General features: G+C 38.4%; 1 long non-coding RNA gene across 1 annotated transcript; it reads left to right on the top strand.

The window, feature by feature from the left end:
- Positions 1-1,170: 1,170 nt before the first annotated feature.
- Positions 1,171-13,162, top strand: LOC130706946 (uncharacterized). The gene is made up of 3 exons (XR_009006975.1): positions 1,171-2,384; positions 5,934-6,023; positions 11,661-13,162. It is a non-coding gene; the product is annotated as an uncharacterized LOC130706946 (long non-coding RNA).
- Positions 13,163-13,176: the final 14 nt, after the last annotated feature.

Consider the following 13,176-nt stretch of genomic DNA (forward strand, 5'->3'; position numbering starts at 1 on the left):
GGTTCCCTCCCTGTTGGTGTGGCAGTCAGAGCTCAGTAAAACCTTAATCCACTTGACTGTTGATGGGTGGGGCTGGGTTCCCTCCCTGTTGGTTGTTTTGCCTGAGGCAACCCAACACTGGAGCCTACCCGTGCTCTTTGGTGGGGTTAATGGCAGACTCTGGGAGGGCTCACGCCAAGGAGAACTTCCCAGGACCTCTGCTGCCAGTGTCCTTATCCCCACGGTGAAACAGAGCCACCACTTGCCCCTGCAGGAGACCCCCCCAACACCAGCAGGTACGTCTGGTTCAGTCTCCCCCAGGGTCACTGCTCCTTCCCCTGGGTCCCGATGCACACATTACTTTGTGTGTGCCCTCCAAGAGTGGGGTCTCTGTTTCCCCCAGTCCTGTCACAGTCCTGCAATCAATTCCCACTAGACTTCAAAGTCTGATTCTCTAGGAATTCCTCCTCCCGTTGCCGGACCCCCAGGTTGGGAAGCCTGACGTGGGGCTCAGAACCTTCACTCCAGTGGGTGGACTTCTGTGGTATAAGTGTTCGCCAGTCTGTGAGTCACCCACCCAGCAGTTATGGGATTTGATTTTACTCTGATTGCGCCCCTCCTACCGTCTCACTGTGGCTTCTCCTCTGTCCTTGGACGTGGGGTATCCTCCTTGGTGAAGTCCAGGGTCTTCCTGTCAATGATTGTCCAGCAGCCAGTTGTGATTCTGGTGCTCTCGCAAGAGGGAGTGAGAGCACGTCCTTCTACTCCGCCATCTTGGTTCACCCTCATGAAACATTTTTATCATGACTGTTTTAAAGTCATTATCAGATCATCCTGACAACTCTGTCATCTTAGTACTGGCATTTGTTAATTGTTTTTTTTCTTTTTTTTTTTCATTGTTTGATATTTTCTGGTTATTGGTATGACAAGTGAAACATGAACAGTTTCATATTATGCTGTTATAGTTTATGCTTTATTTAAACTTTCTGTTTGAATTGGCTTTCTCTGACAGTCTTCCAACAAGGGCAGGGGGGCACTGCTGCCTCATTACTGTCAGGTGGAAGTACAAGTCCAGGGTCCCCACGGGGCCTCCACTGACACTGAAGTGGGGTTATTTTCATTTCTTCTTGTTGTTGGTGAGAGTCCTACTCTTGTCTGAGCCTCCCCTAACACAGCCTAACCATAGGCAGGGGAGAGTGTCTCTCCCTGCAGGAGATTGGAAGTTAGGTCTCTCCACATGGTCTTCACTAACACCACAGTGGGAGCCACTTGTTACTACCCAACGGAGATACAAGTTCTGGCTCCCTTCTCTGACAGCTCCCACAGGGGTATTGGGGAGCCTTGTTATGGCGTCGTGAAGGCTAGAGTCTGGGTCCCCCTCTCAGCCTTTGCTAGTGTGGAGGGGACAGGCCCAGGTTTTTCTGTGGTTTGGCTGCAGTAGAGACCTTTGCTGGGCTGCCCCCTTTCCTGTCCCTTTGGCTACAGAGAGCAGACTTTTGTCAGAGCTTTTCTGTCTCGCCTGTTGGCATTTCCAGTTTGCCAGCTGCATCAGTTCCAAGTTAGGAAAATCCAGGAACTTGTTTCATGTCATTTCTCAGATCCCTCGCTGGTCTGCCTTTTCTCTCCATTTTTCAGCATCATCTTATGTTTGTCTTATACATGATGTCCAGGATTTTTGGTTATACCCAGTGAGAAAAATAGGGAAAATATGTCTATTTTCTCAGAAGCAGAAGTGTTGCATGTACTTTTAAATAATACACTTAATTTAAGAAATATATCCTGCCCCCCATTAACTCAATTTAGGAGATCTTACTGAAGATTAATCTGCATGACTCAGAGTTCTCCCCTGGGTTATGTGGAGTCAGTAACCCAGTATTCCTTTTGATGGCAAAGTAATGGCAGAGTGGTGGCCAGTCAAATCAGAGATGCCACTGATGGTGAGATGCACCAATATTTCATTTATTTTTCAGAAAGAGAAAAGTACTTTGAATAAACTAATATGCCATCTGTATAGTAAGATGCATGCTGATTTCTCAGAGGTCAAAATATGGCAAGAGTTTGCTTCGTGGAACAGAATCAGTATGGTAGTTATGTGGAAAGGTTTGCAGAGTGAAGTGCAAACGATAATATATTAATGTTCAAACATGTTTTATTTATTTGCCATGTTCAGTTTAACAAGTGGATGTTGGTCAGCTTACAAAAGCAAGCATTCCTTTTCTGAGAATGTTGACAAGACCCTTTAAACCCCAATTTGGTGGGTCTTTCTTCCTTGCAGAGATAAAGCTGCCTGCTTTGCTATTCAGAAGGGATTACAGGCATCACGTAGTGACATTAAGCTATTTAACCATAATGATATGGATGACCTGCAGCGACTATTGAAAGAACAAGAGATTGAAGATCAAAAGGTATGATTCTTTTGAAGAAAATTACACAGTTCTTTTGTACTTTCTAACCAGCTAAATTATAAATGAAATGGTAATTTGTCATGAAAACTTGCCTGTGGATCACATGTGGACATTAAATAAGGGTGTTTCTGCTTATTAAATGTACCTCAGATTAGAGAGTCAAGCCTGATAGTAATTGCCTCATCATTGCCATAATTATATATGGCAAATGTGGGGGAAGGTTATCTAGGCAGCTTTCTAAAAGGGAGAGAGAAAAACAGCATGCATTTTGGGGGTGGAGGGATGTACACTCAACTCTACAGAAGTAACAACAGAACTCATTAGGGCATTAACAAGATGTATCTAGTGAATTCAAAATAGGCTTATTCATATCAGAATAAATCATGTATCGATTCACCAGAAGAAACCATGGCGGCAGATCTTAATTAATGAATTTATGAACAAAGTGAAGACTCTTTCTCCCTACCCCAACCTCATCCCAGATCTCTGAGCAGCTGCTCCCTGTGGGAAGCAGCTGCCTCAAGCATGGTTTCCTTCTACGTTGCAACCTATTTACACTTCTTCTCAAGCACCTGTGTAGTCCCTTGGGACAGGGAGGGAATTAGGCAGGTGGAACTTGCTCCTTGTTGTTCTGATAGAGAGTGGAACAGAGGAAACGTGTTCAAAGCATCACTGTTAGAATTAGCATTTATTTGCCCCTGACAACATGAACAGAGAAGGTAGTTCTGTGGTCTGTGGTTCTGCAGCAGGAACCACTGTGTGTGAAGTGTACTGGGAACCTGGTCACCACATCCTTTGTCTCAAACACCACTTTCAAGTGGACTTTCCCAGTGTAACTCATCCGTTACTAGAGTAACTGATAAAAATGCTCATCACATCCTTAATTTTGTGTTAATTTCCATTTTTCCAGATATTTGAATTATTCCTTTTGGATTCTGTCATCTTTGTTTAGGTGATAGCCTAAGAGCAGCACTTCATGATTATACACATTCTTGTGATGAATATGCATAGACTTCTGCTATTTTATGCTAGGTGTGCTACAGACAGTGTTTTATAAGTATACAATGTAGAAGAATGTATAGGGAAAATCTTAAAATTGAGACCGTTCCACCAATGAATTCTTTCTACAGATTGTAAAAAGATGTCCCTTTTCTGATTCAGTAATAGAATGCTACCGTATTGAAAAACACTGCCTTAGAAAGTGTGACCAATGAACCAGTCTGCTGTAGAGTTATTTTGCCAAGTTAGCATTGTACAAATTTGGAAGACAACATATTCAAGTTCTGTGTGTGTGTTGTATAAGATTTATAATCTGTGGAACTTTTATTTTAATGAATAACAAGAAATAAAGTTATCTTAAAATTTATTTCCATTTTATAGTTTTTACCTTTTTACTAATTAATTTATACCACATATTCCTGCCAAGAGTAGGCTTTCTAAATTACTTTACATTTTGGTTTTTAGAAATAATTCTTTTTTAATTTTGTTTTCACAGAAATAATAAATGTTAAATTTTTAAATATTTTGTACTTAGATGCTTATATTTCCTTTGAAAGTAGGTTAAATAATCTGAGTTTGGATCAAACTCTTTTTGTCAATTTCCCAACTAATGGAGTTCATATGTTTTTTCATTCCTTTTCTTATAGAGTTCTCTTATCCCGTATTAATCCTTCTTAAAAAAAAAAGATAATAGGTAAAAACAGCAGTTCATAGAAGAAATGCAGATAACTGAGCAAATAGAAAATAGTCTGACCTCACTAACAGTTACAGAAATTAGGGTAAGAGTTTTTGTCTGTCCAATTAGGGAAAACTTTTTATGGTAATAATCAGTTTCACACTGATGTACAAAGGGCCTTCCAAAAACTCTGAGGAGAGCTTCAGTTGGCACAGCCTTTCTAGAGGGTAAATGGGCAGGTATATTCTGGGATTCTTAAATATCTATACCCTCCGGAGTGCTATCTTTAGAAGAGAATCAGAAATGGTGTCAGAGATCGAAGGGTATTCACGTGATGTAAAAAAAAAAAATGAAGGAAACAACCTAAATCCAGCACTGTGGGAATAGTTAAATAATTTACGGTGTATCTGCAAGGTGGAATATTAAATCTCCATTAAAATTATGGTTTAAATAATATTAAATAATGTGAGAATGTTCACAACATAATATTTTAAAAACTCCGGTCCTAGAACGATTGCGGTAAAATCCTGATTTGAACAAGGTAATTTACAAAGATATTGTACTTACAAGAAAAAGTTACCAGTGTGTGGTGTAACGAGCTCATTTGTTAAATTCTTTTTTGTACTTTTCCATTTCCCAAGAATATTCCAAAAATAAAATATTCCTTCATTGAGTATTTTAAGATCATAAGAAAGATACTTTGTGTTTTAAAGGCAGGGAGAGGCGGGATGCCCCCAGGTCCTCAGCTGTGACCTCCCAGCAGACCCGCAGCCTCAGGTTTGACTTAGGGACGGAGTGAAGATGACCAAGAATGATGTAAACTTTCGCATGCTTCAGCCGACACTTTTTTCAGTATTACATACAGCTGTGGGTTCTAAAATACCCCTTAAAGAATAGCTCTGATATTTGAGTTTCTAGTTGTTCATTAGAAGCTTAGAGGCAAGAAACCTTTGAGTAGAAAGGTGGCGGCAAACTCTGTGGAATTTTTTCAGTGCAGTGTACCTGAAACATCTACAGATTCAGCAGTGGGAGTGGTTTATTAGTGATTTGACGTCAGTGGGGTGTGGGAAGGTGTGTGTTACTTGAAAGAGTCCCTCCACTGCACCACCCCCGAACATGACTGGGTGAGGGCATAGTCCAGTTTTACTTGAACCAGTAGTGAGGAGGCAGGAAGGAGAAGGGTTTCATCTGTTTTTTGGTAAGTAAGGGAGGTCAGGGTTTGTCTGTTTTTTAACTTTTTATTAGGAAAAATTCTGGCACATTCAAAGGAAACAGTAGTATAGTGAAGCCCCCTGTACCCTTCTCTCGGCTTTGTTTTCAATATTCTGCCACTCTTGTATCATCTGAACCTTCACCTAACTCCCCACTCAGTCTCTGTGATGATGATGATTATCATCATCATCATTAGAGTTCTTTTTATTTTAGGTAAAATTTACATTGAAATACATTAGTCCTAGTTATACAGTTTTGACCAGTGGTTATACCTGTGTAGCCCAGGTATCATGGCCCCCATCATGACATAAAACGTCCCCATCTCCCCCAGAAAGTTCCCTTGGGTCCCTTCCTAGTCATTCTGGGCTTGGAGGGTTTTGTTTGTGTTTTAGTATTCTCAGTGTCTAAACAGTTTGTGTTTGTGTGTGAGGCCTCCTAGTTGACTGTGTGACCTGAAAACATGTCTGAGAGAAGAAAGCACTGTTTTTCATCTCAAAATAACAGGATCTCAAACCTTGAGCTTGAAATTGATTTAGTCTATCTATTTGTTGATTTATCTTGGTGAATAAATCTTGTAGGGTGAAAGTGCTAGAGAGCATATAACAGATTTTGTATTTGGAGTTACTGAAATTTAAAACATCTATTTTTTTTTTCTTTTAAAGAATCCTCGCAAGGCTCGTGTAACTCGACGTTTCATTGTAGTCGAGGGGTTATATATGAATACTGGAACTATTTGCCCTCTTCCAGAATTGGTGAGCAACCATGTTTATTTATTATTTCAGTATTCAGACTATTTGGCAGTTATGCCTTTTGTTTGTGACCATTTTCAATGTATAATGTCTGCATTGCTTTGCTTAATAGGTATCATAAACACATTCTGATCATACTAGGGAAGTAGATTAACATTAAATGCCAACCCTGACCTTTAAAGAGTAATCAAGACTGAGTTTTATAAAACCAACTTTATTGAGGTATAATTGACACATAATAAAATATACTCACTTTAAGAGTACAGTTTGATAAGTTTTGGCAGATGTATACTCCCCTATCACCATCACCATAGTCAAGATATAAAACATTTCTGTCACCAGAAGTCCCTCATGCCCCTTTGTAATCAGTACCCCATTCCTGGCCGCAAGCCAAGTTGATCTGCTTTCTGTTCCTGTAGTTTTGCTTTTTGTAGAATTTCATATAAATGAAATCATATAATATGTATTTTGTAAAACTCAGCTTTTTAAAAGGGGATACAATACACTGTCTTTAGAAACCATGACTATTGAGATTTTTTTTTTTTAGGTGAAATTCACATAACATAAAACTAGCCATTTTAGAGTGTAGAGTTCAGTGGCATTTAGTACGTGCACAGCGTTGTACACTCATCAACTAGCTAGTTGTAAAACCTTTTTGTCACTCCCAAAGAAGACCCAGTACCCATTAAGCAATCACTTCGCATTTTTCCTTGCCCCTAGCCCCCACCAGTCTGCTTTCTGTCTATATGGATTTACCTATTCTGGATATTTCTGATAAATGGAATCATATAATATATGACTATGGCTTCACTCACTTATAATGTTTTCATTGTTTATCCAATTTGTGGCATCATTTATCAGTACTTCATTCCTTTTTTCTTCTTTTTTTTAAAATTTATTTATTTTTGACTGCGTTGGGTCTTCGTTGCTGTGCGCGGGCTTTCTCTAGTTTTGGCAAGCAGGGGCTACTCTTCGCTTCATTCCTTTTTAAAGCTAAGTAATATTCCATTGTGTGGGTGTATCACATTTTGGTTTTTTTGTTAACAGATATTTGGATTGCTTCACCTTTTGGCATTTGTGAATAGTGCTGCTGTGAACATTCATGTACAAGTATTTGTTTGAATCCCTGTTTTCAACTCTTTTATGTATGTGCCTAGCAATGTAATTGTTGGATCATGTGGTAATTCTATTTTTAACTTACTGAGGAACTGCCATACTGTTTTCCACAGTGGCTTGTACCATTTTACATTCCCACCAGCAATGGAGGAGGGTTTCAGTTTCTCCACATCCTTACCAATGTATACTTTTTTTTTTTTTTAATTTTTGCCATTCTAGTAGGTGTGAAGTATATTTGCATTTCTGATTTGCATTTCTTGAATGACTAATGATGTTGAGCCACTTTTCTTGTGTTGGCCATTTGTATATCTTTGGAGAAATGCCTCTAGAAGTCCTTTGCCCATTTTTAAACTGGGGTGTCTTTTTGTAAAGTTCTTTATGTATTCTGGGTACTAGACCCTTAATCAGGTATGTGATTTGCAAATATTTTCTCTCATTCTATAGGTTGTCTTTTCATTTCTTTGATAGTGTCCTTTGATGCACAAAAGTTTTTAATTTTGGCAAAGTCCAATTTATCTAGTTTTTTGTTGTTGCTTGTGCTTTTAGTGTCATATCTAAGAAATACATTGCCAAATCCAGGGTATGAAGATACACCCCTATGTTTTCTTCTGAGGTTTTTATAGTTTTAGCTCTTATTTTAGGTCCTTGATCCATTTTGACTTAATTTTTGTATATTCTGTGAGAGAGGGATTCAACTTCATTCTTTTGCATGTGGTTATCCATTTGTCCCTGTACCATTTGTTGAAGAAACTATTGTTTTCCCATTGAATGGTCTTGGCACCCTTGTTGAAATCAGTTGACTGTAGGTATATGGGTTTATTTCTGGACTCTCAGTTCTATTCCATTTGTCTATATGTCTAGCCTTATGCCAGTACCATGCTTAATTACTTAATTCATGTAGCTTTGTGGTAAACTTTGAAATCAAGACGTGAGTTCTCCATTTTTGTTCTTTTTCAAGATTGTTTTGGTTATTTGGCGTCCCTTGAAATTCCATTTGAATGTTAGGATCAGCTTTTCCATTTCTGTAAAAAATGGCATTGAGATTTTTTATAGGGATTGTAGTGAATATTTAGATTGCTCTGGGAAGTATTGCCATCTTAATGATACTGAGTCTTCTCATTGATGAACATGGAATGTATTTCCATTTATTTCAGTTTTCTTCAATTTCTTTCAGTATTGTTTGTGGCTTTTACTGTAAAGTCTGGTACCTCTTTGGTTAAATTTATTCCTAAGTATTGTATTCTTTTTGATGCTAAGTATTTTATTCTTTTTGATGCTATTATAGATGGAATTGTTTTCTTAATTTCCTTTTTGGATTGTTCACTACTAATTATAGAAATACAGATGACTTTTGTGTATTGATCTTGCATCATTCAACTTTTGCTGAACTTGTTTATTAGCTGAAACAGTATTTTTGTGGATCTTATTCTGTATATAAGATCATGTCATCTGTGAATAGAGCTAGTTTTGCTTCTTCCTTTCCAAGGATGGATGCTTTTCTTTTTTTTTTCTTGCCTGATTGCTCTGGCTAGAACTTCCAGTACAGTGTTGACTAGAAGTGACAAGAGTGAGTGTCCTTCCTGCTCTTTAAAGGGAAAGCTTTCAGGCCATCACCATTGAGTGTGATTTTAGCTGTGGGTTTTCCATAAATGCCCTTTATCAAGTTGAGGAAGTTCCCTCCTATTTCTTATTTGTTGAATGCTTCTCTCATGAGAGGTTTGGGGTTTGTCAGATGCTTTTTCTGCATCAGTTGAGTTAATCATGTGGTTATCCTTCATTCTATTAGTATGGTGTATTACACTGATTTTCCTGTAATAAACCACCATTGCATTTGACCATTAAAATCTGAATCTCTGAGTCCATCAATTGAATAGGGATTCAAAATAAAGGTTTCATATCTTATTTTTTTAAGTTTTTCACTATTTCTTGAGGAAATCTAGATACATCCTAAATGTCAATAAAAGAGATTTGTTTTCCTCTCCTTCCTCTTGTGAGTGTCAAAGACTGATAGAATAATGTAGGGGAGAGATAGTCGGCCACAAGATGTTACAACTGTATGTTACAGGGGTACAATAATAAATCAGTACTGATGGGCAAATATCCAGCCAGTGAAACAAAATGTAAAGTGTAGGAACAGATCAAGTACCTAAAGTACTGAGTATGTAAAATTACAGTATACAAATTAGGGTTTGACAAAAGGATTCCTGTTTTGTTTTACCTGTCTGTTTGTGTTCCAGTACTGTGATAATATTATTAAATATTTTCTAAAACATGGTTTTTAGAGACTATCTCACTCATATAATACCTCTTATTAATGGATGGGAAAGAATTAGTATTGAAAAGATGTAATTCTCCCCAAATTAGTTTGTTCATTGTTAATGAAAATTCAGGTAAAAGCCCAGTGAGGACCCCTCTCCCAATTTGATGTTGATTCACAAGATTAGCCTGTAAAATCTTTTTTTTTTTTTAATGAAAGCTTATTTATTTATTTATTTATTTATTTTTGGCTGTGTTGGTTCTTCGTTTCTGTGCGAGGGCTTTCTCTAGTTGTGGCAAGCGGGGACCACTCTTCATCGCGGTGTGCGGGCCTCTCAGTGTCGCGGCCTCTCTTGTTGTGGAGCACAGGCTCCAGACGCGCAGGCTCAGTAGTTGTGGCTCACGGGCCCAGTTGCTCCGCGGTATTTGGGATCTTCCCAACTCAGGGCTCAAACCCGTGTCCCCTGCATTGGCAGGCAGATTGTCAACCACTGCGCCACCAGGGAAGCCCTAGCCTGTAAAATCTTGATGGTTAAAAAATAAATTATCAGACGCATGATATGAGACATCAACCCATCTTATATATTTCTGTGCATTATTTCTATAGTTTCAGTGGAAAAAATCATAGTAATTAAACATTTAATAATTAAAATTATGATTCTGGCACAAGAGAAGATTACATGAGTCATGGAAAGATTTAAGAGCCCAACTTCTCATGTTATATATATAAAAATTTAGTGGTTGAGGGACATCCCTGGTGGCACAGTGGTTGGGAATCCGCCTGCCAATGCAGGGGACATGGGTTCGAGCCCTGGTCCGGGAAGATCCCACATGCTGCAGAGCAGCTAGGCCAGGGCGCCACAACTACAGAAGCCTGGGCGCCTAGAGCACGTGCTCTGCAGCAAGAGAGGCCACTGCAGTGAGGGGCCTGCACACCGCAATGAGGAATGGCCCCCACTCGCCGCAGCTAGGGAGAGCCCGTGTGCAGCAACGAACACCCAACGCAGCCAAAAGTGATAAATGAATAAATAAATAAATAAATTAATTAATTAAAAAAAATTTAGTGGTTGATAATCACTGTATTTTAATTCAGCTGTGAAACTTATTACATACATATCATAAAGGGGTAAATCAATTAAACACTAGGGGGAAAAAATCTGTACATATGTTCAGCCTCCCAATGTATAAACCAAAAAATTTATGAAATAATTAGAAGAACATATAGATAAATATGCATCTAAACCTTAGATGGGAAAGGACTTTCTTATAAGCTGGAAAACAAAGGGGAAAAAAAAAGATTAAAAAACATATTAATGAAAACTTTTTCTGGATTAAAAAAATGAATCTAAATTGGAATAGTGCCTCTGAGGGAAGAATATTTACAATATTTCCCTAGGAGTTTTTATGTATAATCAGACCAGTATTTAACAGATAGATTACATGTCTATACTCATAGTGTCTTAACAGTTCCTTCTTTAAAAATTGGCATTGTGCTGTCTATATTACTGAGTTAAATTGAATCATTTTAGAGCATCTAAAGTACAGTTAATTTTCATTATTCATGGTAGTTATGTTCTATAAAGTGTGTGTGTATATGTGTGTATGTGTGAGTGTGTGTGTGTGTGTGTGTGTATATATATATATATATATATTTATGTTCTATAAACCTGCTGCAAATACTGAATTACCAAATACTGAACTTTTGCTCCTAGGGCAAATACAGAGTTAGTTTTCTGCAACCCTCTAGTCACCACGTTTTCATCAGTTACTCAATACATAACCGTGTTTTATATGTGTTTCTGTGTAAAGACACCTTATTTAGTGTACATCGTTGACGTAGCCATATTGAACTCACAGCCGGCAGTGCTCTAACTCCGGCCTGAGTGCAGTTTATGTGACACACGCATGTTTTCCGTACGGCACATCACAGCCTTCTTGCGCTGAGGCCCTCTGGGCCGAACTTCAGCGCTGTGCTTGGGGGCCGTTGTGAACAACAGAATCACAACGAAAAGCACAAAATGCGAAAAATGTGGCAGTAAACAGAATGTGAGAAGGACACTTGTTTGCAGTATAAATAAGCTGAAGCAGTAGCCTGTTACCTCAGCTGGGAAGGTGCATTTCAGGTGACTCAAAGTTTTTCACCACCCTGCACATATGCCCTAAGTATTGATTTGGAGGTTACAAATAAATTTTAGCAAGTAGGCAGATTCACAAATACGAATTTTATGAATTTTCAGTATTTTAAAGTTGTGTTTATTTACCACTTAGGTTAAGTTAAAATACAGATATAAAGCAAGGATCTTTCTGGAGGAAAGCCTTTCGTTTGGAGTCCTGGGGGAGCACGGCCGAGGAGTCACTGAACATTTTGGAATCGATGTAAGCTCTGCTTTTTTGGAACATTCCTTCATATAGTAACCATGCAGTTCCATCCTGCTGGGCAGGTTTCATGGGCACAAGACAGTGTTCCTCATCGATGTGCAGGGTGCAGCTTTGGTGTCTGTCACTTCACTGAGCCCACAGAGGATTGGGTCAGCCAGACCAGGGTCCCCATCTTCCCTTGGAACTCAGTGGCTAATCATAGAATTTGTGTTCTGTTTACACGGTAACATTTGATCCCAGCTTTCAGTGTTTCTTCTCTAGAAACAGTTAAATTTGCCTTCCATTTTTTCTTTAAAATCAGTAAGAGTTCTCTAAGTTGTCCTTTAGAAAGTATCATAGCAGTGAAAAGATGTTCTTTCTAATATTTAAAATTCTGTATTGTTATTTGTGTGTATGGGGGTGATTTATATATATATATATATTAGAAATACCACCAGCATGGATTCACAAAGCCGCTCAAGGTCCCAGACAACTGGAGTGAGTTTTTTATGTTTTCTCTTGCTGAAAGGAAATGAGCCTCAACTAGCCCTACTCTTAGTGGGTTTTGCTCCTAGAGCCTCGGAGAGGAACAGTGTGGGCCCATCTGCAGAACCTGTCCTCACCGACCACTGTGTAACCTGCCCTTACCCACCGCTGTGTGGTTGATGTGAAGGAAGCTTTTCTCCAAATCTTGTGCATAAAAGTTTTGCAGCTTGTGTTAAAATGTTGAACTATAAAATATAAACTCACCTTAGATTATTTGCATCCCTCTACCCATACAGACCTAGAGAAAAATGTAGAGCAGAATGACTATCACACCAAGTTGACTGAAGCATACTCTTCAAAGACAAACTGACATTTGGCAATGAAATGCACTGAAGAATTTAAGATAAATGGAAATTAATTCAAGTAAAATTTACACCAGAGCAATTTTTAAGGCATGAAAATTTTAAAGAAGGAAAAAGCACTATCTAATTTCACTGTTCTCGTTTTCTCACTGCTTCCAGCAGTTGTCTCAGAGGTAGTATTTATAATGGCTTGAGTAAGAGTGCAGAATGTATGGACCTTATTTGGACCCTAATTCAAACAAATACTGTGAAAAACAGGCTTTGTGAGACAGAGATACTTGAACACTCAGTATTTGATATTAAGAAATTTTTCATTTTTTAAGTGTGGTAATGTTTTTGAAAGAGGGCATATCTTTTAGAAATGCACACTGAAATATTTATAGATGAAAACATGTAAGGTCTGAGATTTGCTCCAAAGAGATGAAGAGGGCAGTAGGGGGCTTATACGTGGAACAGGATTGTCCGTAAGTTGATAATTATTGAATCTGGTGATGGGGATTCTTTATACTTTTGTATATGTTTGAAATTTTTCATAATGAAAGGTTAAAAAAAAAGAAGAAGAGTGCGCAGGTTTCCTT

Source organism: Balaenoptera acutorostrata, unplaced genomic scaffold, assembly GCF_949987535.1.
Source record: "Balaenoptera acutorostrata unplaced genomic scaffold, mBalAcu1.1 scaffold_396, whole genome shotgun sequence".
Taxonomy (NCBI): domain Eukaryota; kingdom Metazoa; phylum Chordata; class Mammalia; order Artiodactyla; family Balaenopteridae; genus Balaenoptera; species Balaenoptera acutorostrata.